The following is a 25,380-nucleotide window of genomic DNA, read 5'->3' on the forward strand; positions in this document are numbered from 1 at the left end:
ACTTGCCTGGAGACTCCCATGGACAGAGGAGCCTGGGCTACAGTCCATGGGGTCTCAAAGAGCTGGGAATGAACTGATTTAATAGAGTTAATACAAAAATATAAAAACGCCTCCCCCATTCTCACCCCCCTTCTTCTAAGAAACTGAGGTTACAACTAAGAAGCTTGGTTAAGCTCACACCTCTGTATGAATTGTCAAGGCTGAGACACCACACCAGCTCTGCCAGACTCAGAAGCCAGGGTCTTGATCCTGTCTCCTGGATCATGCTTATCATGCTTATAAGCCAGCCCACTGCCACCTTCATGCTTATCAGCACTGCTCCCCAGCCTCCAACTACTGGCCTTCTTCAGATCAGGTAAGGAAACACCAGTCCAATTTCCAGTCTGTCCCGCGTCTTCTTCTGAATGGGCTTACCACAAGAGGGGTGGGTTGAAAAGTTTGTTTCATCTCTGTTGTTGGGGTTGTTCAGTGGTTCAGTCATGTCTGACTCTTTTAAACCTCGTGGACTGCAGCAGGCTTCCCTGTCCTTCACTCTCAGGGTTTGTTCAAACTCATGTCCATTGAGTCGGTGATGCCATCCAACCATCTCATTCTCTGTCCTGTTTCATCTCTAATTAATAAGTACTATTTTCACTAACCTGACTGGTCTATTTCAGTCAACATTCACTGTGATTGGACATCTGAGAACTGAGTTGCATTTAAATCAGATTAACACTAATAATAGGAGTTTATTTTTATTTATTTTTCGGCCTCTCTCCAGGCATGCGGGCTATTAGTTCCTAGATCACGGATGAAATCTGCACCCCTTGCAATGGAAGCAGGGAGTCTTAACCAGTGGACCACCAGGGAAGTCCCTGTAGGAATTTAATAACAAATTGAAATAAGAACTAAAGATGACAGAGGTCTGGTGAATCACATGTACCAGATGACATCAACCTTATATATATACTATTCAGTCATACGAACCAGCTGAATCACCTGACAATGCAACTTTTAAATTATTAATCTGGGTTTGGTGTTTAGATGAGAATTATATATCGAACATTAATAAGAATTAAGATCAATTACTTAAAGTTTTTAAAAACTAACAGCTTTAATGAGGTATAACTCAGATATACATTCACTTTGGAAAACCTTTAATAAGACTTTTTTTCCCCTAGCCTTGTTTCCTTTTTAAAAGCTCCATGCTATTCAAGAAATACAACTTTCAAAGCCAACACTAATTCTCAAGTTAGACTTTAATGATACTTATCTTTAACCACTTTTCTTCGGATGAAAAGAGAAATAAATGTTTCTGTAGCTTCTCGCTGACAAAAGTCCAATTTGCTGTTAATTCTATATGCAGGTAGCAAAGAATCCACAGAGTTTGAGTCAAGTTACCAACACGCAACTTGACATCACACTGCCTCGGAACTCGGCGGCACAAACAATAAACTATTCCTGCATTAAAAAAAAAAAAAAAACCCATGCATAAAAAAAAACCCACTAACAAGGACTAAAGGGAAAAGCAGATGGGCTGAAACAAGGAGTAAGTTTTTCTTTTAATCCGCACATCTTACGGTTAAGCTAGAGAAAGGTGTGGGAAGGGCCCGGCTCGGACGCGCGCGCTCGGCCACTCCGTCTCGCTGCCCGCGGGGGTCGGGTGGTCCCGGTCACCGCGCCAGGTGAGCGGACCCCCGACCGCAGGGGACGAGGCCGGGGCCGACGCCCGAGGGCCGTGAACACGGTCCTTCCCGCGTCCGCCGGGCCGCCGCGGAGGCGAGGCTGCAAAGGCGGCGGACGAGGGGGCGGGCCAGCGCGCAGGGGCCGGGGGCGCCGGGAGGGCGGGTGCGGGCGCCCGGACCCCGGCGCGCACCGGCCCCGGCCCCGCCCCGCCCCGCCGGCCCGCCCCCCGCGCCGACGCCCGCCTGCGCCGCGGGCCGAGAGGTGGGCGCGGGGCAGCCCGCTCGGCTCCTCGGCGGCGGCTCCGCTCGGGCCGGCGGCCGGCGCGCCGCTCCTGGAGGAGGCGGCGAGGCGGGAGGAAGAGGAGGAGGAAGGCGGCGGGAGGCGGAGTTGCGGGCGAGCAGGGCCGAGCGCGGCAGTCGCGCCGGCGCGGGGCGAGGACGCGGAGCGGCCGCCGCCGGGTGAGCGTCTGCGGCGCGGGGCTGGGCCGTCCGCCCGCTCCCCTCGGGCGCAGGGGGCGCCGCGGCTCCGCGGGCCGGCGCGGGGCGGCTCCGGCGCGGGCGGGCCGGGGAGCGGCCAAGGCCTCGGCGGGTCCGCGGGCGGGCGCCGGGCCGGCGGGGAGCGGCGTCCGGGAAGCCGGGCCGGGGCTCCGGGCCGGGGAGGCCCGAGGCCTGCTTCCGCCGCGCGCGCCGGCCCGACCCCGCGGCCTCCGGCCCTTCGCCGCGCGCGCCGGGCCCGGGCCGTCGCCTTTGTTGCCCGCAGCCCGGCGGGGAGAGGCCGGGGCTCGGCGAGGCCTGGGGCGGCGGCGCGGGGCCTGCGCGCTCGGACCCCGTGGCCGGCGGCCGGCGGGCGCGCGCGGGAGGCCCGGGCCGCGGCGTGGCCGGGACCCCGGTGGGCTCCGCGTGGGGACGCGCCGCCGGACCCTCGTGGCCGTGGGGACGGGGGTACTTGAGCCCGCCCCCGGGGTTGGGCCGGGCCGCGGCGTTCGGTTCGCTTCGCGGACACCTTGGTGCCTCCCTTCTGGGTCACATCTATTGACATTTGTCCCGGGGCAGGTCCCGGCCCAGAACTTGGAACGTGTGCGGTCGTCTGCAGGCCAACTTCACATTTAGTCGGCATGTGGAATTCGGGGTTCCCAGCCCCACTTTTTGGAACTCAGGGCCAGGTTCCCACCTGGGGGGCATATGGGGGCAGACCTTAGGCTTCCGGTAGATAATAATGTTGGATTCAGTTCCACGAATGTTTTCTTGAAACGTCTGCCCTGGAAAAGACGACCTGCCACTTTACTGTGGATGAGGATGGAGAACGTAGTAATCACAGTTAGATGTGAATGAGACACAAAATGTTGCCTAAATACGTTCTTCATGGACTGCGGTCCTTGGCTGCACACATGTCTGTCATCAAACAAAAGTAAACTGCCCTCTCCTTTAAGATGAAACGGCCGAGGTGTTCCCAGTCGCAGTAGGTGTGCAGTGATCTTGACTTTTATTTTTTTTTCCTTTTTCTGGTTAACGCAACAAATATCACAACATGAAATCTACTTAGCTTACTTGAATGAATGAATGTTCAGTGGAATATGTAGTGCTGTGGGGAATGTTTTATTTAAAAACATGAATGGCGCTGTTTATCGAGTTTCACAGAGAAAACCTGGAAACAGCCTGTGATCTGCTTCCGGTGCTGTCTTATTTCTCAGTATTTCTGCATCAGGTAGCATGGATATGGTTAAGTTTCAGAGGCCACGCCTGCTCCAAGCAGAATATGTGACCAACCCTTTGGTTCTGACAGTGTCTCTCATGGTTTCTTGTTGCCTTTGGCGAAGCTGTCAGACTGGCCTTGGACTTAACTGGGATTCTTAGAAGAGCTCAGCTCACCTGTGACCTGGCAAGTACTTTCTACTGGTCTGGGTAGGATCCCCCACCTTATTCACCGGAACCTTGACCTTTTTGGGGCCTCCCTTCAGCATCTCTTTTGAAGCACTTTTTCCCCTTATGATCTTTAAATACCTCCTGAATTGGTGGGAAGTACCTGGCACTGCCCCTTTCCCTTCTCTTAGTGGGAAGGTGGGCAAGCCTTAGACATGGCCTCCCCAGGACCCAGGGGCACACACTTGGGTGTCACCTGACACCCTCCCCTGTAGCACCTTGCAGGGGAGTGACCAAGCAGAGGTTGGGGTGCCATTGACCTGGGCTACAGCCAACCTGGGCTGGGCAGTGCCCTGGGAGGAAAACTCAGCTGTGCTGACTGGATTCCTAATCATCTCAGGTTCCTTTTAATGGCCCTCTTTTTAGGGAACAGAAGCAAGCATCTTCTTAAAGCCTGTCTTGTTAGGTAACCGTCACTCTTTAGAGAAAATTCTGGTAATTTTCTCCCTTGTGATCAGTTTTCAAGAAGCTGATTTTTTTTTACTAGTATTTTCTTTTATTTGGCTCATGGAAGTAATCGTGTGATCTTATTTCAGAGTTATTACGTAGCTTCACTGGTGGCTCAGGTGGTAAAGACTCTGCCTGCAATGTGGGAGATCCGGGTTTGATCCCTGGGTCGGGAAGATCCCCTGTATAAGAAAATGGCAACCCACTCCAGTGTTCTTGGCTGGGAAGTCCCATGGACAGAGGAGTCTGGTGGGCTACAGTCCATGGGATCGCAAAGAGTTGGGCACAACCGAGCGACAAATGCAGTACTCCAAAAAAAAGGAAACTGTCAGGATCATTTCTGAGTTTGTGTCAATTACTGTTATTATTCACTCATAAATATGCAGTCATGCAAAATGGGTCATGCACACACACAAGATACACACAAATATGTTGAAGTATGAGGTCAGGTATTCACCAAATATGTTGACGTGTGAGGCCTCCCTGGTGGCTCAGATGGTAAAGAATCTGCCCACAATGCAGGAGACCTAGGTTCAATCCCTGAGTTGGGGAGATTCCCTGGAAAAGGGAATGTCTACCCACTCCAGTATTCTTGCCTGCAGAATCCCATGAACAGAGGAGACTGGCAGGCTGTAATCCATGGGGTTGCAAAGAGTTGGACATGGCTGAGCAACTAACACACACACATGGGGTCAGATTCCCCATGTTAGTTATAATCTGGTGTAACTAATGGATGTGTATGCATCTATTTTAATACTTAAAAAGGGCAGGTAGGTAAATGACCTAGAGGTAAAAAGATCGCCTTTTGCTGTTTTCTGCTTGTCGCATCTTTTATGGGAAACGAAGATTGTCTATTTTAGTTCTCCGCCCTCATTCCTAACCTCTTCCACTTCTGGACATGGCACATCTGTGGTGTCCGGTTACTTTCATAAAATTGTGAAAGTCATTTTGTAAGGGAGACATTTATAATATTAGTTGTCATGATAAGGGGAAACTTTCTTGTATGACTAGCTTGATTTAAAGAGTTATCCAGGTAGTAAAAGAGAAACAACACTGGGACGTGTTCTAAAGTGTACTGAGAGTGAAATTGTCATTAGTGTTTTTATGGTTAATTTATTATGCTGCATAACATGTTGCTTTATGTGTTAAGTAGGGAAGACTTTTAGACTAAGGGCACATTTCACGTTAAACCGGAGTCAGGGTCGTCTTTGATGATTCATACAGACTTTACATATACTTTGTGACATTTGTCTTGGGTGACTGTCGGCCTTGTTGATGTTTGAAGAATAGACGTAGAATAGTTGGAGATAAGTCTCTGAGGATTTCCACTCTCCCTTTGTACATGGAGGATGTTTTGGAGGTGTTAAGTCTTTAGTAGGGCTTGTAGGTTGCTAGCTTGTGACCTTGAATACACTGTATATCCCCTCGGAGTTTTATTCCTCATTTGGGGCTAAGATGGGGGTAATAATCCATCTGACAGAGTTACTGTGAGTTCGCAGATGTTTTGTGTAAAGTGACATCCAAGCTGTTTACCATTGTTACAAATGTGACTTCTGCCCGACTCCTCAGTTGGTCTTGAAGAATCTTCCCTCTGCCTCAGCACGGTCATGGTCCAGCCCTTCTCTTCCTCGGCATTCCAGGCTGCGTCTCAGTCCTCACCTTGAACAGGGCTGCTCTTCAGTGGCTCCTCCTGGGGTTGGTTCTTCCTCGGATCGTAATGCCAGGGTCACCGTCTCAGGGAAGCCTTCCCTGGCTCCGCTTCCTCATAGCTCCTTCAGGAACCCCATTTATCAGTTCGTGTGTTTCTGATCTAAGGTTCATCACTGAATTCCTTGGGGAGTGCCGGGGCTGTGGTCTTTCTCCTCTGCCCTCCTCACACTCATCATACTTCCTGTCCACTGAGTGGGGCCGTGGGGTGCAGAAAGTTCCTGTGGTTTCTACGTGGTTGTCCACACAGTAAAGGCAGAGGTGTGCTGCCTGGGTCTTGGACGTCTGTTGGTTTTTGTGTTTCTCTTCTTTACCCCTGGCTATGCTGATCTGCTCAGCTGGATAAATCATAGCACTAATAAGGCCTGAGTTCTTGAAACTCCATGGCCTACATAGCTGCACGTAGGGAGAGTCACCTCTACCTGTCGGGCTGAGGTGTTTGTCTGAATTCACTCACACACCTGGCTGGCTGATCCATCTCATCTGGAATCACAGATCCGCCCCAGGACACGTTTCCCTTGAAGTCGCCTTACAGAACTTGGTGGGATGAGACTTCAGTTGTCTGGAACCTCTGGCACCCTCAGGATGCAGCAAGAAGGAAAAACTCATTTGGAATTAGACCAGCCAGAGACCTAGGTGACTCTTAGCATAGCTGGTGAAGGCGCACTCTCATAGGGCTGCAGATCGAGGCCTGAATTTCAGCTCTGTGATTTTATAGGGCAGTGATTTTTAAAATAAAATAAAAATCTTATTTATCTTCTTGTAAAATAATAATAGTGTGCCTTCCTCCACATCAGTGTAAAAATTAAGTGAGATAATGCATGTAAGGGGCTTCCCTGGTGGCTCAGATGGTCCACCAGCAATGCAGGAGGCTTGGGTTTGATCCCTGGGTTGGGCAGATCCCCGGAGAAGGGCATGGCAACTACTCCAGTACTCTTTCCTGGAGAATCCCATGGATGGAGGAGCCTGGTGGGCTCAGTCCATGGGATCACTGAGTCGGGCACGACTTAGCCACTGAGCACGCACAATAGTAATCATTAGTTTAAGCTATACCATGATTGGTGGCTTCCCTGGTGGCTCAGACGGTAAAGCATCCTCCTGCAATGCGGGAGACCCACGTTCGATCCCTGGATTGGGAAGATCCCCTGGAGAAGGCAATGGCAACCCACTCCAGTACTCCTGCCTGGAAAATTCCATGGATGGAGGAGCCTGGTAGGCTACAGTCCATGGGGTTGCAAAGAGTCGGACATGACTGAGCGACTTCATTTCACTTATACTGTGATTAGTTAAAAGAAGTATTCTGATTAACCTGCAGTATCTGCATAAGACTTGGTTTTTCTTGCTGAAGAAGCCTTCTGTGGGGAAAGGGTGTGAAACGAAGAAGAGAAAAATGGAGATGAAAGAGGAAGGGGAATGGGAGTCTACAGAAGTGCCGCTGGTACAGCTACTAGAATTTGAGGATTACACATGGCTACAGTGGGCCTTCCCTGGTGGCGCAGCTGGTAAAGAACCTGCCTGCAATGCAGGAGACCTGGGTTCGATCCCTGGGTCGGGAAGATCCCATGGAGAGGGGAATGGCAACCGCTCCAATATTCTTGCCTGGAGAATTCCCTGGACAGAGGCTACAGTCCATGGGGTCGCAAAGAGTCAGACACGACTGGGCAACTGACACTTTGATAGTGTGAGCAGTGGTGGGCTAACTGGCCCCAGGTCATCGTGGTCGGTTGGTGGGAAATCTTGAGCAGGAACATACCGCACACGGCCGCCCGCAAGGTCCCTGGCACTTGTTCTCCTACTGTGTGTTTTAATATTGTGTTATCACTCTTAACAGCCATCCCACTGAAATTTTTTCTTAAAATTATTAAAAGGACATCACACTTGGAGACTATGTTTGGGGAGCGGTGGCTATTCCATTGTCCCGGGGAGCCGACTCTTGCGTAGTAGAGAGCAAGGAACGCAGAAGACGAGACCAAATCTCTGCAGGCCTGGAAGCCGAAGCTGTCCGAGCGTCAGAAAACCCCTGCCGGCGTCACCATGCCATCCTGAAGTCTGCCACCAGGTGAGTCTGGTTGTGTGAAGAGACGTCTGTCTGTCTGGAGTGGTTTAGTGGCAGCGTGAGATTATGTACACACTTGTTTGTAAAGTGTCTCTTCCAAGAAGGCAATGCAATATATAGCTGCTCTTAGATAACAGTTCTGGCAAAACCAGTTTAATGTTACTCTTTAGAACTATTTGGAAAAGGTGTCTGCAGCAGGTGCTGCAGATTGTCATTTGGTGCTGCCTGCTGTTGTTCTTATGTGGAGGTATTCTGGCCACATCAGCAACACGTTGGGTGGTGGGGGCAGCAGGGTTAATAAATACTCTTAAAAAACGGAGGATGAATTTTTTACTGGTAGACTTGTCACTTCATGTGATTTCCCTTTTGTTTTGATGTTTATAATAATAATGAAAGTGTTTTTGGTTTTAAAGAAGGTATCGTCCCTCTGATTAAAGTCATTTCTGTCTGTTCACATTGCTTTTAACATAAAAATATATGTATATATATTTAGGGAATAACATTACTAGCAAGTATCGCTGACTGTCAGAGTGTATAAACGTATACCAAACAAAAGAATTATATTAGGATTTTAGTGCTTTTGTTCATTTGAAGAATTACTGCCTTTCTCGAATTAGAGGGCACCTTCTGATAACCTTATCCTTATGCAGACGATGAGGAGGCAGCTAAGAGTGCTTATGTAACGTGCCTGAGTCGCTTACCACGTTGCTGGCAGATTTCAGAATGCAGCTCCCCTGGCTGTCGATGCAGGGTGTATTACTTCTGGTAGCCAGGGAACGTGGACTGTGTCTTCAGGGAGGATGTCACTGTTGTGCTGACTCTGGGACAGCAGTCGGCAGGGCTGTCGGTGCAAGGACAATATCGAAGACAGGCCGAGCGGCGGGAGCTGCCAACCTAGAGGCTGCTTTCTCCTCTCTCCAGGTGACTTGCCTCGTCTCTGTTTCTTGGTTTACCTCCTTGATTTGACGGAGCTCATCCTCTTAACTTCCTAGAAAGGTGATGGAGTGTGAGATCTTATATGTCAGAAAATGTCCGTGTTCTAAATATTTGATTTGTTGTCTGGCTGTGTTCAGGCTTCCTAGGTGGCTCAGACAGTAAAGAATCTGCCAGCAGTGCAGGAGACCAGGGTCTCTGGGTCTGGAAGATCCCCGGGAGGAGGGCACAGCAACCCACGCCAGTGTTCTTGCCTGGAGAATCACAAGGGCCCTGTGTTGGTCGGCACAGGATAGTTATGCTGCAATGGCAGATAAATGTCTGAAACCTCAGTGTGTAAATGATGCTTCTTGCTCTCTTTCACCAAGTCCATTGCCGGGGGCTCCCCTGGCGTCTTCCTGCAGTTCCCCGTCGCATCACCTGGTGGCCCCAGGTTACCCCAGCAGGTACGCTGATAAGTTAGCACGAGATGTCCCGCCCAGAAGTGACTCGCGTCCTTGTTGCTGGAAGTCCGTTGGCCGGAAGCCGTCACATGGCGGTGCGGGTGCGGTGCGGGGGCTGTGCTCAGGCAGAGTTGTTGATGTGCACGTGGGCCGCACTGGAAGCGGGTTTCCTCCTGAAGTTGAAGGCTGACTTCCAGCTTTCAGTGTTACCACTGTGTCAGCTGCCATCTCTTTCCCTGTCATGTGTGCGTGATTTTTTTTTTTTTTTCTTCTCTTTCGGGAAGCTTTATAATATCTTTTCTATTATCACCTAAATTTTAAAATTTCACCACGATGTGCCTGATTATTATTTATTTTCTTGGGTGTGTGTACTGAGCATTCCATGGTCTTTGAGTGTGTAAACTGCGTTCTTCAGTTTGGGGAAAAGTTTAAAATTTTCTTTGATAATTTCTTTTCCCCCCTTCATTTGCTTTCTTTTCCTGATGAAAGCTCTTCTTTGTTGGGTGTTGGGTCTCCTAGATTGATGTATTAATTTTTTTTTTTTTTTTAGCTTTTTCTCAAATATTTAAGTCGGTTTATTTTGGGGGTTTTTTTGGGGGGGAGGATTTTCTCAGTTTTTCTTCTATTGAATTTAAATTTTGGCTGTAAGAGTTTTTGTTTTATGTTTTCCACTCCCACTTTTTAATGGCTAGCATCTGACTCTTGTTTCAGATTTGTGATATTTTTTCTTAGGTTTGTTTTTGTTGCCTGCCCTTGTAGCAGGCTTAAATTTCAGCTTTCTTTGATTTGTCTGAGCTGGTTAACACTGTTGTCATCTGCTGTTGTTTGCATTCCAGTTTTCATTGTCCTCGTGTTTTTATTTATTTATTTTATTTAAAAATTTTTTAATGTTTTGGCTGAGTGGCTGGTGGGATTGAACCAAGGCCCCCTGCAGTGGAAGTTCAGGGTCCTAACCACTGGACCGCCAGGAAATTCCACATTCCTTGTGGGTTTTTTTGTGGTGATAAAGAAGTGTATGTTTCATCAGAAGCTTGTCCAAAGTGTTTGCTTTGCCCGCATCAGGGAATAATAAAGTCTTTTACTTTGGGGGAAACCCGAGTCTGATTTTTCTTTAAATAAAGATTTTCATTGTGTTTTCAGTCAGTGCTGTCATGAAGCCACACCCATGCCACTGAACTTGGTGGAACTTAATTTACGAAATACCTGCTGATCTGCAGTGGGCAACATGAATTGTTTTCACTTGGATCATTTTACAAGTATTAAAGGTCCCCTGTTTGGCAGCCTTGAATTAGTGATTACTTTTGACAATTAAGTTATCATTTTACAATGTGTATGACCTTTTCCATTTTATAAGATATTTATATTTGCTTAATAGGGCTGTATCATTCATTTGAATAATTATTGCTCTACGGGATCTCCTTTATTGCTAATTATCAATGAATGAAGTTTGCATTCACTCTTAATATACATCTAGTAAATCTTACATGGATTACTTTTTGTATCCCAAATGTGCTCTTCTTTATTTGTGTATACTTACATAAAATGAGGAAAAGATTGTTATAGCTAAAAACTCTTATTCTTTAATGCAAATCAAATGAAAAACTTAAATGTTCTGTGCAAAAGCATTTGCACAGATAATTTGCACACATAATTGACAAATTGCCTTTTAAATTGGAGCTTTGTGTTAAGACCTAAAGGCTGAAAGCAGTCAAAGCAGTTGCTTTACTTTTCAGTTATTTTTATGTGCATGTTGCCACTAGGAGTTAAAAATTTTTGCTTTAGTAGTTCAGTATATTTAAGAGACCTTGTGTATAAACAAATCTTGAAAAATGAAAAGTAGTGAAAGAACTTCAATCATTACACTGTTTGGTACAGCACCCCTGCCCCTGAATGAAAGTAAATGACAGACAGATACTTGGGCCCTGCTTAATTGTCAACAGTTGGTCAAAAATTCTCAAAGGATCTTACCTACTTGGTAGTTTAACCAATAGTTTAATACTTCCTTGTAGGCAGTGAAAGTGGTGAGATTATTTGGGAAGTTGCTATTTTTTAGCTAAAACATTGGTAAGTGCCTGGAAAGGTATAAAAATGTATACATTTAGAAAATGATCAGCCTCCTCTGGTGGCTCAGTTGTAAAGAATCTGCCTTCCAGTGCAGGACACAGGCTCGATCCCTGGTTCGGGAAGATCCCACGTGCTGTGGAGCAGTTAAGCCCACGCGCCCCAGCTCCTAAGCTTGTGCTGTAGAGCAACAGGAGACACCACCACAGCGAGAAGCCCACACACCACAGCTGGGGAGGAGCCCCTGTCCTCAGTTAGCGAGAAAGCCCGAGCAGCAACAGAGAATCAGCACCATAAACAGTTTAAAAATAAATAGAATATCATTAATTTGAAAATAAATGATAAAAATAAATAATTTAAAAATTAGCCTGTATATAGAGACAGTAATGAATTGGTAATAGGTATACTACTTTTTAATGGGTAACTGGTGGTGCAGTGGTAAAGAATCTGCCTGTCAGTGCAGGAGATACAGGTTTAATCCCTGGGTTCTGAAGATCCCCTGGAATAGGAAATGGCAACCCACTCCAGTATTCTTGCCTGGAAAATGCCATGGACAGAGAAGCTTGGCAGGCTACAGTCCATGGGGTTGCTAAGAGTTGGACACAACTGAGCAACTGAGCGCACACACACTTTTCAAATCCAACATGTTAAAATCTCAGTTAAAAAATTGAGGAGCGAGTTTATTTCAGTAATCAAATCTTATAAACTAGCTCCATTGATGGTTTAAATGACTGAATTTATGAATTTTTCTATATTCAGTTTAATAGGAATGTTTTGGACACGGTAATAGGAAAATGTATTTAGAAATGCTCACATAAAAGTTTTCTACAGGTTAAATTTCTAAGTCTCTGCATATTTTTGTTCTCGTTGAATCGGATAATTTTAGAGCTTCATGTGTTTTAGAGATCAGCGTCTTCATTGCATATGGGGAGTTTGAGACTCTGGAGATGCCCTGTGTCACACAGAAAACTTCGTGCCACGGTATGGTTTTGTATCTAGCCCACAAAGTGGGAGTTGGAACTTGAAAATTTATTAGAGCTTTTGTTGTACTCATAAACATCATTCTTAATTTTAAATTATATGGCAACTTAAGTCCATTCGTCTTAACTTGATTATCCGATACCACTGAGCGACTTAAGTCAACACAGTGTGTTGCGTGCTCAGTTGTGTCTGACCCTGCAACTCCATGGACGGTCGCCTGCCAGGCTCCTCTATCCATGGGATTCTCCAGGCAAGAATACTGGAGTGCATTGCCGTTTCCTTCTCCAGGGGATCTTCCCGACCCAGGGATTGAACCCCCATCTCCTGTATTAGCAGGTGATTCTTTTCCACTGAGCCACCTGGGAAACCCACTTATCTACCTTTATAGCCATGCAAATATTCATATGACTTCTTAAAGCTTATTGTGCAAAGATCAGAGACTCTAAAAGAAGTCAAAGCGATTCTATTATGTTTACTACATTTCACTTATTTAGTGAGTCAGAGATTTTATGCTACTTGAAAGCTACCAAGTTAACCAAAAACAGCTCCATTGCTGCTGCCAGAAGACATGAGACTCCTGGGTCAGAGATACAGATCTTTATTACTCAGGATAGTAACAGGCATCTGTTGCCAGTTCCCTGAGCACCAGTGCCATATTGAGAGAAGATGTGGGGGTGGGGGGTGGGGTGGAGATGGAGCAGGAAAGCAGTGGGGAGGCTGCGGCAGGGGTGCCGATGGCCAGTGTGGTGATGGGACCCACAGGTGAGAGGGCTCTGCCTATGGTTTGAAGATAGGGATTGAGATTGGATGTGGAGTGAGAGAAAGAGGAGAGCCCTGGATGGTGCTGAAGGTTTTGATCTGAGCAACTGGAAGAATGGAGTAGCCATGAATGAAAGTGGGAAAGAGTGCAGCTTGAGCAGGTTTAGGGCTGGGATGGGGAGGAAAAAAAAATCCAGATTTTCATTTTGAAAGTGCTTGAGTCTCAGGTATCCATAAGACAGTGCAGCGGCAGAGTCCAGAGAGGAACTGGCTGGAACTGGACTGCACAGAGGCGCGGTTCGGGAGGGGGCTGCACATCAGTGTTATCTCCTGCGTGAGAATGAGGGACGTGAATGCAGACGGAGAAGTGACTGGAGTCTGAGTGCCGGCCGAGCTTGCCTGGGGGCGCTGCTGGTCCGTGAGAGGTCAGCGCAGCACAGCCAGCCTTAGTGACCTTGGCAAGAGCGGTCCCTGTAACCGCGGGGGAGAAGGTCTCGGGTGGGAGTTTAAGAAAAATGGGGGCAAGGGGGTCCTCACATACACGCGTGGTTCCTCCAAGGTGTTAGGCTGCAAGAGAGAGAAGCATAGGTGGGGGTGGGGGAGGTTGGTTTGTATCTTTGAGGAGTGACCCAGGTTAGGGGACTCGTTGGCAGGTGGAGGAGACGGGCGCACAAGCGGAGCGGCCCGAGGAAAGGTCGGTGGTTTATGGTAACCGGGTGGGCGTGGGCTGCCGCGGCGCTGCAGTGTCACGTTTGCTTCTGAAGGTCTCGATTGTCTCCGGAAAGTAGGAAGCCGGGCCTTCAGCTGAGATTGAAGGTGGGGGAGATGTAGGAGGTCTGAGGGAAGACGAGACGTGCTCGGCGAGGAAGGGGAGAGCTGAGTGGACCAGGGGATGGAACGTGACTTACAGGCTGCGTTCAGGCTGCCCCTGCGGCTTGCGGAGACGACTGCAGACTGAGACCAGCCAGACGGCCGGTGTTTCTCCAGCCACGTTCCCGGGGAGGGTGCAGGCAGGTGTCCCCAGGGTTGTGGTTCCGCCAGGAGAGTTTTTCCGAGTGAGAATGGGGAAAGGGAATTGAAGGAATGTTCTATGGAATGACGGTGATTAACCGTGGAATACAAGCCACTGAAGAGCTGGTGGGGTTATTACTCTTAACGTTTAAACTTGGAATATTTCAGTCCAGACTACATATACACTAAATAAAATGTAATGTCAGATTGGCAAAAAGTTATTTTAAGTGGACTGAGGAGAAGGAGGAGGCTGTATAGGTTCTTAATACAGCAAAAATATTGTGTTTTTACCTGTTGACCTGCTTTTTTGTTTGTTGGTCATGCTGTGCCTGAAAAGTGAGCAAAGGCTTTGCACTCTGCTTTGACTTGATGGATTTACTCAGCCATCCCCTTCTAAACAGTGCCTTACCAACAAACAAGCCTACAGACCTTGTTCTGAAGAAAACACTCCATGTTTTTTGTAGAATATTTTGAAAATAAGGTACTGGAAATAATACTTACAAAGTCTTCTGTTATCCAGTTGACAGTTATGTTGTATTTCTTTCTGGTCTGATTTTCCTCCCTATTCTTTCTACATAATCGAGGCCACACTTTACATAAGATTTCATTTCCTGTGTTTTTGCACGTAACAAATGAACAATATGAACTTTTCCCCCATGTTATTTATAACTCTGTATAAATATCAGTTTTAGTGGTTCCCTAAAGTTCCATTGTGTAGATGTGCAAGAATTTTGTTTACAGTTCTCATAATGTTGGAAATTAGAATGTTTCTGATTTTTTAAATTTAAATTTATCTTTTCACTACATTATAAATGCAGGGGATGTTATTATGCTTTGTTTTCATAGTCAGGATTTATGAAAATAGCATTATTGGGTCAAAGAGTATGTTTTTTAAGAGTTGCGTATATCCAAGTGATGTTTTACAACTATATTAAGATGTTTTCAACTAATGAATATCATTATTTAGAAGAATCTTTGCTGATTTGGCTTGTGAAAAATCACTGCTATTTTAATTTGCATTTCTTTGGATTCTTAGAGGGTCAATATTTTTCTCTGAATATGTCGAGGCAATTGGTTATCCCTGTGCAAAAATATGAATTAATCCCTTCCTCACACATGAGTCAGTACTAACCAAGTATTAACCAAGGACTTACCTGTGAGAGGCAAACCGTTTAATACTTTTCTATAGGAAATAACAGGAGATACCATGCTTTCTGTGTTGAAAGTGTTTCTTAAGACAATAGAAGCAGCGGACAATAAAAGAAAACTTACAGATTCGACTGAAATACGTTGAGAAACTTCAGCTCCTCAGGACACCACAAGAGGAGAAAGTCAAGACACAAGTGCTATACAGTGTAGAAAAAAGAAAGCAGACGATCTGTATAAACTGACACGGGGTGATTCCTGGGGGTCTGAAATGCACCCGCCTTGTCATAAGTCTTTGTGGTGTGCACATCTAGTTATGCATTTTAATCATTTTCCATATAATAAGGAAAAAAAGAAGAATGTTTAAAAGCCAGCCCATTTTACGTTGCCACCAGCAATGTGGGAGGGATCCACTTTCTCTCCCTTCTTGCTGACTCTAGGTCTTGCCCGTCTTGGGGTGGGTTGTGGTCCCTCATTGAGGTTTTCACTTACATTTTCCTCACCACCAGTAGTATCCAGCACCTTTCATGTGCTTACTAGCCATTTGTATGTCTTTGGTAAAAGGTCTTATTTAAATCTTGTGCCCACTTAAGAACAGGTTGTTTTATCATTCAGTTTTAAGAGTTCTTTATATATTTGTTGTGGCTACAAATCCTTTGTCAGACACACAGTAAGCAAATATTTCCTCCCAATCTGTAGCTTCTCTTTTCTCTTAATGATGCATTTTGGAGCACGGAAATTTTTAATTTTCATGAAGTCCCAGTGCTTAGTGGTTTTTATGAGTAAGTTCTCGGTTGTATGCAGTTAGTTTATCTCTGAAGTGCTGAAATGGTTGCTCTTGACAGTTTGGCCCAGCTTTATAGTTTTTACAGAGAAAAAACTTGATAGTTTTTGTAGAGTTTTCCTCTGCTTTTTACAGAGAAGATTTATCAGTCTCCCTTTCCATCATGCCAGAAGTGGATCCCCCTTGGTACATACTTTTAAATTCTCATTTTCAGATGAGGAAACTGAGGCATAGTGCCCAGGGTCATTAGGCAGTGGTGACTGCAGAGTCTTGCTCAGAACCACAAGGCTTTGTCCTCCCAGCTCCATACAGTGTTAACGCAGTCAGATAAAATGACATGTCATCGGAAACTGCCAACGGTCAGCTCTTGTGTCTGTCGCTTGGCAAATTCCTTTGCAACTTCAGGCCAACTGTTAAACATTCTAAGGTTTAGTTTACTCTTCTATAAAATAGAAGTAAAGCTGGAACCTTGAAAATAGGGTTATTGTGAGGATTCAGGAAGATTAGTGTGCATTTTTTTTATGCACAGTAATCCCCCTGGGGTTGGTGGTTGCAGTGGCGGTGGAAGTAAGTCTACCAGCAGAAGTGATCACAGTGGGTGACAAGAAGCCTCTGCCTCCTGGAGTGAGCAAGGTCTCTCCTCTCAAGGATGAGAGCGTCATTTGGGCTGTAAATGTGTGTCTTTTACAATCCTTCTGCACATGTTTGCTTACTTACATTCAGCACTAGGATTGAAGGCCCTGGAGGGTCAGGACTTTATCTTCCAACTCTGGTTTGCAGCTCTCTCCTCACACTGGTGGAGGAAGTGCAGTGTTTTATCAGTGTGAAGACACGTGTGTGAGCTGGAGTGATAATACCGTAGGAGAGGGAGGCAAAGAGGTGAGTGCAGTTAAGGAGCTTACAGAACGGTAGTGAGTGGTGAGGAGGCCTTGTCCGGGGTGAGCTCAGGTCCTGGGGTTGTTAGGCGCCAGGGCTTTCCTCGGTCGGGTGTTTATAGGAGTGGAGGCCCGGGTGAGTCTCAGTGGGAAGCGGAAGACTGAGGTACCGGGGGCGAGACCAGGCCAGGCCTGGGGTCGGGGGGCAGGTGCATCAGGAGTTTGGAAGCTGGGGAGCATTGGAAGCAGTTCAAGAGGGTCCACAGAGATGGGTGATTCAGGAAAGCTGTTGAGACCTTTGACCCCGAGGGCATCAGCGTCCTGCTTTTGTGACCCCAGGTGGCGAAAACACACAGACAGACACTTGTTTACCTAGCCCGCGGGGAGAGGGGACTGGTGGTGGCTCTGTGTAAAGTAAAACCTGCTCAGTGGTCCCTGCAAGGTCCTCTGTGGGAGACGTACGTCTCCTTGCAGGTGTGGCTTCCTGATCCCGTGTCCTCCGCCTCTGGATGTGTGGTCACTGATACCCGGAGACTTTTACTGTATATATTTAGCCATATAAATACACACATGGGATCATATTTGCCTTTTCTTTTGTAGCTTGCCTTTTCCAGTGTCTCCTGGACCCCTTTCTTTATGCATATAATACCCCATCATGTGGATGGACTATAACTTACTGTGCTAGTTCACTAGCTTTTGACATGTGTTTTCACTGTTGCTCCCTGATATCCAGATCCATTCTACATTTTGACCAGAATGCATTATGCAGCAGAAGTCGCGCGAAGTTTAGATTAAGTGGATCATCCTGCAGAATCGGTGTGATCGGAGGCCAGTGCTGTGATTCCTGCCTCAGCTTCCCCACTCGTGCCGAGCGGGCGTTACTCTTGGTCTTGCCGCCTTTAGCCTCAAGCACCTGTGTAGCTTAATCTGTGGGCGGCATTTTTAAGGACATCACATTTATGAGCACTTTGAAACCTCACCGCTAACTTGTGTGATGGACACCGATACCTCTAAGATGACACAGCTGATGAAGTTGGAGCTGGGATGCAGGGGACCCGGAGCAGTCTAGCTCCAGGTGAGTGCTTCCTGCTGTGTCAGACTCGGTACTCCTTATGCCTAGAACTAAACTCACTGGGTTATGAGGATTAAATGAGACGCAGTATATTCCAAGGCTCGGCACATAAGGCCAATATGTGGCCTATATTTGCTAATAGTAGGTCATTGGAGATGGAAATGGAAACCCACTCCAGTATTCTCACTTGAAGAATCCTATGGACACAGGAGCCTGGCAGGCCATGGTTCATGGGGTCACAGAGTCGGACATGACTGAAGCGACTAAGCACGCCCACATGTAGGTCATTACTAGGCAAATGATGAAGTAGTATTAGTTCCTGTTTTTTTTTTTTTTTTTTTTAATTCTCTTCAGCACATCATTTTCCATATGTCCCTGTTTTTGGCATGTATATATATCTAAAAGACAAATTCCTAATAGCATAATTACTTGGCTCAAGCATATGTGAATTCTACAATTTTGATAAATATTTTCAAGTAATCCTCCACAAGTTGTACCAGTTTACACTTGAGCAGTTAGTTAATGGTCAGGGCTAGTTCCCCATGGAGAAGGCAATGGCACCCCACTCCAGTACTCTTGCCTGGAAAACCCCATGGGCGGAGGAGCCTGGTAGGCTGCAGTCCATGGGGTCGCTTAGAGTCAGACATGACTGAGCGACTTCCTTTCACTTTTCACTTTCATGCATTGGAGAAGGAAATGGCAACCCACTCTAGTGTTCTTGCCTGGAGAAGCCCAGGGATGGGGGAGCCTGGTAGGTTGCCGTCTATGGGGTCGCACAGAGTCGGACACGACTGAAGTGACTTAGCAGCAGCAGTTCCCCATACCCTTGCCAGCGTTGTTTTTTATTTAGTTTTTTCAAACTCACCAGTGAAGGATATTATCTTGTTTTGTTTTGAATTTTCTTGTTAGTGAATTTTTAAAGTTAGCATACAGTTTCAATCAGTCCAACTCTGCGACCCTATGGACTGCAGCATGCCAGGCTTCCGTGTCCATCACCAACTCCCAGAGCTTGCTCAAACTCATATCCATCGAGTTGGTGATGCCATCCGACCATCTCATCCTCAGTCATCCCCTTCTACTCCTGCCCTCAGTCTTTCCCAGCATCAGGGTCTTTTCAAATGAGTCAGTTCTTCACATCAGGTAGCCAAAGTATTGGAGCTTCAGCATCTGTCCTTCCAATGCATATTCAGGACTGATTTCTTTTAGGACTGACTGGTTTTTCTCCTTGCTGTCCAAGAACTCTCAAGAGTCGTCTCCAGCACCACAGTTCAAAAGCATCAATTCTTCTATGCTCAGCTTTCTTCATAGTCCAACTCTTACATCCATACATGACTACTGGAAAAACCATAGCCTTGACTAGATGGACCTTTGTTGGCAAAGTAATGTCTTTACTTTTTTAATATCCTGTCTAGGTTGGTCATAGCTTTTCTTTCAAGGAGCCAAGTGTCTTTTAATTTCATGGCTTCAGTCACCATCTGCAGTGATTTTGGAGCCCAAGAAAATAAAGTCTCTTACTATTTCCCCATCTTATTTGCCATGAAGTGATGGGACTGGATGCTGTGATCTTCGTTTTTGGAATGTTGAATTTTAAGCCAGCTTTTTCACTCTCCTCTTTAACTTTCATCAAGAGGCTCTTTAGTTCTTCTTCACTTTCTGCCATAAGGGTGGCATCATCTGCCTATCTGAGGTTATTGATATTTCTCCCAGCAGTCTTGATTTCAGCATGTGCTTCATCCAGCCCAGTATTTCGCATGATGTACTCTGCATTATAAGTTAAATAAGCAGGGTGACAAGATGCAGCCTTGATGTAGTCTTTTTCTGATTTGGAACCAGTCCGTTGTTCCATGTCCAGTTCTAACTGTTGCTTCTTGACCTGCATGAAGATTTCTCAGGAGGCAGGTAAGGTGGTCTGGTATTCCCATCTCTTTAATAGTTTACATACAGTGAAACTCATCCTTTATAGTGTACAATCTGTTGAGTTTATACAAATACATTCAGTCATGTAGCTACCACCACAATCTCAGTGTATCAGTAGAGTTCCATCTTGCCCAAATTCGTTTAATGTCTTTGTGGTAGATGAGTTGAGAATCTTCTAGGGTGTTAACTGGCCACTTGAATTTGTCTCCTTCTCTTGCTTGCTTGATTTCTCTCTTGCTTGTTTTTTTACTTTCCTTCTGTCCTTTCTGTGTCAATTTTTCATTTTCATTTATATTTTGCTCATTTGCTTCTAGAACTGTATACCTTTGTCTTGCTGATTGCTAAGAGCATGGTCTATGTGACAGAAATTCATCCTTGGTCATGTGTGTTTACAGGCTTCTCTGATAGCTTAGTGTGTTTTATAAAGAAAAAAACCCAAAAACCTGCCTGCCAACTCAGGTTTGATCCCTGGGTCAGGAAGATCCCCTGGAGAAGGGAATGGCAACCCACTCCAGTATTCTTGCCTGGGAAATCCCATGGACAGAGGAGCCTGGTGGCCTCCAGTCCACGGAGGTCACAAAAAAGTCAGGTATGACTTAGAGACTAAACGACAGCAACATATGTGTTCGCAGTTTTCCTCCAGCTTGTTTTTTGGGTTTATTTGTGCCGTACATTTTCATTGTTAATGTTTGTTGATCTTTTCCTTTATGGAGTCAGGGTTTTATGTTATGCATAGAAACTTGCCGTCTTAAGTTTTTTAAGGGTTCTTTCAACTTTCATTCATTTATCTGTTTTGTTTGCACATCTGATCCTTCTGAGATTTATAGTTGCATAAGGAATGAAGTCAAAGTCTTGCTTTCCCCACCATGCTCAAGTGGTTTTCCAGCCTTCTCTCATCGCTTCCTTAGTAGCCCGCCTTCCGTCCAGTAGTTCAAGCTGTCCTTGTCACCGAGTCCTTCCGTGTGCCGTGTCTGTCTCTTGACTTGGCAGTCCTCCGTCGGGTCTGAGCCCCAGCAGTGCATGGTGATCCTGTGCAGCTCATCCCTTTCATTTGTCCTGTAGCATCTGTCTTGGTTCTCTTTTCATCATTTGTGCATCTGAGCTCAACATCATCTTGTCAGGTTTCTTGCAAAAACATCATTGATGTTTTCATGGGGTCTTGAACCTAGTATTTTGACAGGATTTAACTGTTTTATTGAAGAACATAATGTGTCTTTAGGTCTTTTATGGTCCCTTCTGAGGAGTTTGAGAATTTTTTTCATAAAGTTTGGGACATTTAAAAAATTAATTTCAACTTTTTTTTTTCCCATGGGTGTACATGTGTTCCCCATCCTGACCCTCCATCTTTTAAAAACCATTATAAGTAGAATCTAGTCTTTTATTATATTTTCTTATCAGCTTTTTAAAAAATATAGAATTACTACTGATTTTTATGTATACATTTTTTAAGTAGTTACTTGACTGAATTTTCTTCCCCCCGCAATAGTTTTTCAGCTGCATCTGTTGTGTTTCCAAGTATTCATTCAATCATGTCATTTGTAAATAATGACAACTTGTTTCCTCCTTTCCAATATTTATGCTTCTTACTGTTGACAGATTAACTGGCTACTCAGTTAAAATAATGCTAATTAATAGTATTGATAATTGGCGTCCTTGTTGTCGCCTGTCAGCATTTATTCATTATGGTTCATAATTTTGTTATAGTTATTGTGTTAAATGTCCATCTGTTTCTATTCTGCAAAGACTACTTTTGAGGCGAATCAAGAATTAATGTTATTTTTTTCAAATCTTTCTTGTTATTTACAGCTGTGATCATAATATTTCTTCTTGATCTATGGTAGATTATATTAGTAGATTTACAAATACACAGTCATACCAGCAAACCTCAGATGTATCGTATTGAGTTGTTTCCCCCCACCACTCTCAGTGTTTGCTGATATTTAAGAGTTCTATTTTGGTATTCATAAGTTAGATTTGGTGTTTTGGGTGTTGTTTGGTTTTTTTGTTGTTGTTGTCTTAGTCCAGTTATGGTATCAATGTTCTTTTGACTTCAAAAATAAATTTGGGAGCCATTCTTTTCCCTCTGTGCCCTGAAGTAGTTTAGTGAGTATTGGACATGGTTTAGTATTGGAATATTGGCCGTATGTCGTCACTGACTCGCCGCTTTTTCTCTCGGGAAGAGAAGGCCTTGGTGGCTCATGGGCACTCGCTCAGGTTCTTTCACAGCTGTCAGCCTCTTTTGGGTTCCTGCCTCCTCGGATAGAATTTTGGTATAATAATATATATTAGCCATAAAATTTTCCATTTCATCTGAGTTTCAGCTTAATTTTCATAGCATCTCCACATACTTTTACATATTTTGATTTCATATAGATTTATTGTTAACTACTCTTTCCATTCGGAGAAGGCAATGGCAACCTACTCCAGTACTCTTGCCTGGAAAATCCCATGGACGGAGGAACCTGGTGGGCTGCAGTCCATGGGGTCGCTAAGAGTCTAACACAACTGAGTGACTTCACTTTCACACATTGGAGAAGGAAATGGCAACCCACTCCAGCGTTCTTGCCTGGAGAATCCCAGGGACGGGGGAGCCTGGTGGGCTGCCGTCTATGGGGTCGCACAGAGTCGGACACGACTGAAGCGACTTAGCAGCAGCAGCAGCTCTTTGCATTTCTATTTTGTGTAAATCCATTTTCCCCTTTTTGCTGATACTCACAGCCAGTTGTTATTACCATATGCCTTTTTTCAAAAGTTCTTTTCTGTTAGAGGATCTTTTCCGAAAATAATTAGTATTGATATTTACTAGTTCATTGAAAAACTCCATGAAAGCATGTACTCTTATACTTTTAAACATTTTATTTTAAATTTAAAGAAGTAAATATGCACTCTTTGTTTCCAAATGTAGGACCAATGTCTTTCTTTAAATATTCAGTGACTAAAGTTGGTTTGAATTATGTCATCTCTGGCTTTACATAATGCGTCATCTATGATTTTCCAGTTTGGCACTTAACTTTTAAGTAAAATTAGAAGTTAATCACATTTGCAAAGCAGTCTTCATACAAAGGCCTAGATTTTTTTTCTTTTTTTTTTTTTAAGGTACTGTTTTCATAGTTCTTTAGAGTGGTTTTGTTTACATCTAATTCCACAGAAAAACATTTTAGCTGTCTGCATTTATTTAGTGTTTACAAATCAATTAACTTTTTTTTTTTTTAATAAAAAGAACTTAAAAAAAAAAAAAGAGTCTTAAGTTTAGTAAAGTTTGGATGACTGTCAGCAGTGCCCACGAAGTTTTTCAGGTATTGGGGTCCAACTAGTGACCAAGTGATAGTGCTCCAGATGTAAAGCAGTAAATGAGCAGATATAATGCAACCGATAAAAAAATATAACATGACTGGAGTTTTAAAAAGCAGCTCTGAAAGTCGTTTTCTTCTTATAGTTGGGTGTATCCCCTTCATATTTATTGTTGCAACAAGCACTGGGCCCTAAATTCCATGGCATCTCATTTACATTGGCCATTACCCTTCTTTTCTTTTTTATTGGTCTGTTCCTTTCTCTCATTTCTGTTTCTCCCTTCATGGAAAGGCTTTAGTATCTGGTGTTTATTTTCCCTTTTTTTAGATAAAGGTGATGACAGGTAGTGAGCTGACAGATTCAGGAGCAGGGAGTGGGAGCACTGACCTGGACGGGCATGAGCCATAGCATGCGGGAACACCGGCTGGGTGTTGACCTGCAGAGAAACATTTACAACGGTGAACCAGCCTCCTGTCTTGCAGACTTTTTATGTGGATGCTTTGCCTACATTTAAAGTCTTTCTCTTTTAAACTGTCTTCACAGATAGTTTTAACTTATCAGTCCTCAAAATATGGTCTGTGGATCTCCTTTCATCATAATGCTAAAACATTATTTGCCTTTTCCACTGTTTTTGCCATTTCTGCTGAGGGTGCAAAAGTGCCGTGAATAAAAATGATGGTGCCTGTTCACAAACAAGGCTGGGGCACCAACTGTGATAGTATTAAACTTTCATGATGGCCATATGTTCTTCACCTCCAAGCACTTGTGGTAAGAAGATTCCAGTTACATTTAAGAATGTCATTGATGTAGCTATAAAAATTATTAATTTTATCAAATTTTGACCCTGAGTACACATCTTTTTAAAATGCTTATGATGAATTGGAAGTGTGTAGAAAACACTTTTACCGCCTACTAGAGAAGGTGTCCACAGGGAAGCCGTGTGTGAGCAATTGGCTTAACTAGCTGCTTTGTCATGAGCACTGCTTTTACCTAAAAGAACAATTGACAGATATGCTTAATCATCTTGAGTGTTTAGTAGACGGTTTCTCATAAATGGTCAAAGTACAGCCTTTCACTTCACTGACAGTGTTGTTGCCCACGTTAAATTCAAGCTGTCAAGCAAAAATCAACTGCAGAACTTCTTCTACCTACCACTCTTGGCTTCGCAGCTTCGCAATACTTAAAGACTTTGCTTATTATATCAGTGGTGATAGTAATTTTTTCATATTGTATGATGAAATAACTAATACATGATGTTAAGAACTTGGGAATGTATAAAAGATTCATTCAAAGTGTAACCTAGACCAATAGATTTAAATGTAATAGAGTAAAAAAAGTGATATGGCTGTAGATTTCTCAGCAATACTGACTTTTATGAAACTATCCCTTGACTTTGTTCTGTTAGCACAAGAAGACCACCCACAGTTACACGGAAGGTTATTAAAGTACCCTGCCTTTCCAGTTCTGCTTCTATCAGAGGTTGGGTTTTCTTCTTCTACTTTAAGACAACATATTGTAACACATTCAATGCAAACACCAATGAGAGTCCAGTTGTCTTAATAAAGTCAGACAGGAAAAGATTTACAATCATGTAAAACAGTGCCTCTTCTCTCTGAATTTTAGTTCTTTGGGAAAACGTATCTATTTTTCTTGAAAAGTGGTTTATGTTATCGTGTAATGAGTACATTGTCATTTTAAATGAATTAATATTTTTAAATCTCAGTTTTAATTTCTAATAGGAATTGAATGTAATAGGGTTAAAAAAAAGCTTTCAGATTTCCCAGAGCAACTGACTATTAAGAAATGATTTCTGTATAACCTTCATAGACAAGAGCTTTTTGTAATCTTCAGTAATGTTTAAGAGGGCAGAGAGGTCCCAAGACCTGAAAGTTTGGGAACCACTGACTTAAGCGCTAGCACGACCAGCAGGGCCGCTGCCAGAGGGGAAAGTGTGTGTTTTGGCGCCAGCAGCTGGCTTTAAGGTCTGCATCTGCTGTTTTTCCTAGAGGCATGTTATCTAATCTGTTGGGGCAAATATTATCTCTCTAGTTTCCTTACTTGTAAAAATTGACAGTAATAAAGCTGTTGTGTTCGTTGAAGGTTTAGGTAGTTGTTTTGATGTTGTCTTTTAAAAGTTTTTTCATTAGGTGTTAAAATGCCAAGCATGACTACCACCACTCATTTCTTTAAAAAGAGACTGTGAAATTATTTGAAGATGTTATCTTCTGCCTGGGTGGTGTATTCACATCTAAAACTTCCCCTTGAACCTTTATGCACATTTTCAATGTGAACCTTTATTCACATTTTGGGTTG

The 25,380-nt window shown here is 44.5% G+C and overlaps 1 protein-coding gene and 1 long non-coding RNA gene across 12 annotated transcripts in view; one reads left to right on the forward strand and one right to left on the reverse strand.

Moving 5' to 3' along the window:
- Positions 1 to 720: 720 nt before the first annotated feature.
- LOC123331248 lies at positions 721 to 1,812 on the reverse strand. The gene is made up of 2 exons (XR_006547807.2): positions 1,560 to 1,812; positions 721 to 1,440 (listed from the first exon to the last, which is right to left on the reverse strand). It is a non-coding gene; the product is annotated as an uncharacterized LOC123331248 (long non-coding RNA).
- The window catches only part of SOCS6 (suppressor of cytokine signaling 6), a 115,884-nt gene continuing 92,144 nt past the window's right edge, over positions 1,641 to 25,380 (forward strand). For 2 of the 11 annotated variants that reach the window (XR_006547806.2, XR_006547805.2), the window contains exon 1: positions 1,899 to 2,123. The gene's annotated coding sequence lies outside the window, so the exon portion shown is untranslated. Of the gene's footprint in view, positions 1,665 to 1,898; positions 2,124 to 2,561; positions 6,375 to 7,606; positions 7,798 to 17,520; positions 17,863 to 25,380 lie in introns of those variants that run through there. The other 9 variants (XR_006547804.2, XR_006547803.2, XR_003106022.3 and 6 more) reach the window with 9 other exon arrangements.

This window comes from Bubalus bubalis, chromosome 22, assembly GCF_019923935.1.
Source record: "Bubalus bubalis isolate 160015118507 breed Murrah chromosome 22, NDDB_SH_1, whole genome shotgun sequence".
Lineage (NCBI taxonomy): Eukaryota > Metazoa > Chordata > Mammalia > Artiodactyla > Bovidae > Bubalus > Bubalus bubalis.